At 46.3% G+C, this 828-nt stretch overlaps 1 pseudogene; it reads right to left on the reverse strand.

Moving 5' to 3' along the window:
- Window positions 1-457: 457 nt before the first annotated feature.
- On the reverse strand, window positions 458-575 carry LOC126299764 (5S ribosomal RNA; annotated as a pseudogene).
- Between the last annotated feature and the right edge of the window lie 253 nt (window positions 576-828).

Here is an 828-nt window from a genome sequence, read left to right on the forward strand (position 1 = left end):
GTGTAGTGCTTCTGTATATATCGCAGCACGCATGTGTTTGGTATGAGCAGGCATAGCCTGTGCAGGTGTGGGTCTCTCTAGTGGCCACTGCAGAAGGGGGCCACCCTGAAGTCAGTGAACAGTGCGTGACTCACCATCGATAATTTATGTGATCAGTAAGATTTTTTTCAACAGATATGTTTAGTGGAACATTGTGCTGGTGGAGGATGTTTGTGATCTCAAACGTTGGTGAGTACATGACCACAGACATATTTAGCACTCCGTCTTCAGGCCTCAAGTGGCCCATCGGGACCATCCAACCGCCGTATCATCCTTAGATGAGGATGCGGATAAGAGGAGCATGTGGTCAGCAAACCACTCTCCCGGTCGTTATTATGGTTTTCTTTGACCGAAGCCGCTACTCTTCGGTCGAGTAGCTCCTCAATTGGCATCACGAGGCTGAATGGACCCCGAAAAATGGCAACAGCACATGGCGACGCAGATGGTCACCTATCCAAATGCCGGCCACGCCCGACAGCGCTTAACTTCGGTGATCTGACGGGAACCGGTGTACCCACTGCGGCAAGGCCGTTGCCAGACACATTTAGCGCTACGATCTATTTGTGGTGGAAGTTTCATTTACTGATTTGAATAATGTTTGTGGGTGATACTCGAATGTTGAACATATCTTTTATTATGAAGAAGGACCATCGTAATGTTGTAAGGTGTAAGTGAGTGTTTTAAGCGATCTATTTGACTCCTGTAAAATATTAATCAATTAATTTGATAGGATAGAGCCAAGGGCTTATTTCACTCCATTTTTTATATCGAAAATCCGTCAGTTCTCCC

This window comes from Schistocerca gregaria, chromosome X (genome assembly GCF_023897955.1).
Source record: "Schistocerca gregaria isolate iqSchGreg1 chromosome X, iqSchGreg1.2, whole genome shotgun sequence".
Taxonomy (NCBI): Eukaryota; Metazoa; Arthropoda; class Insecta; order Orthoptera; family Acrididae; genus Schistocerca; species Schistocerca gregaria.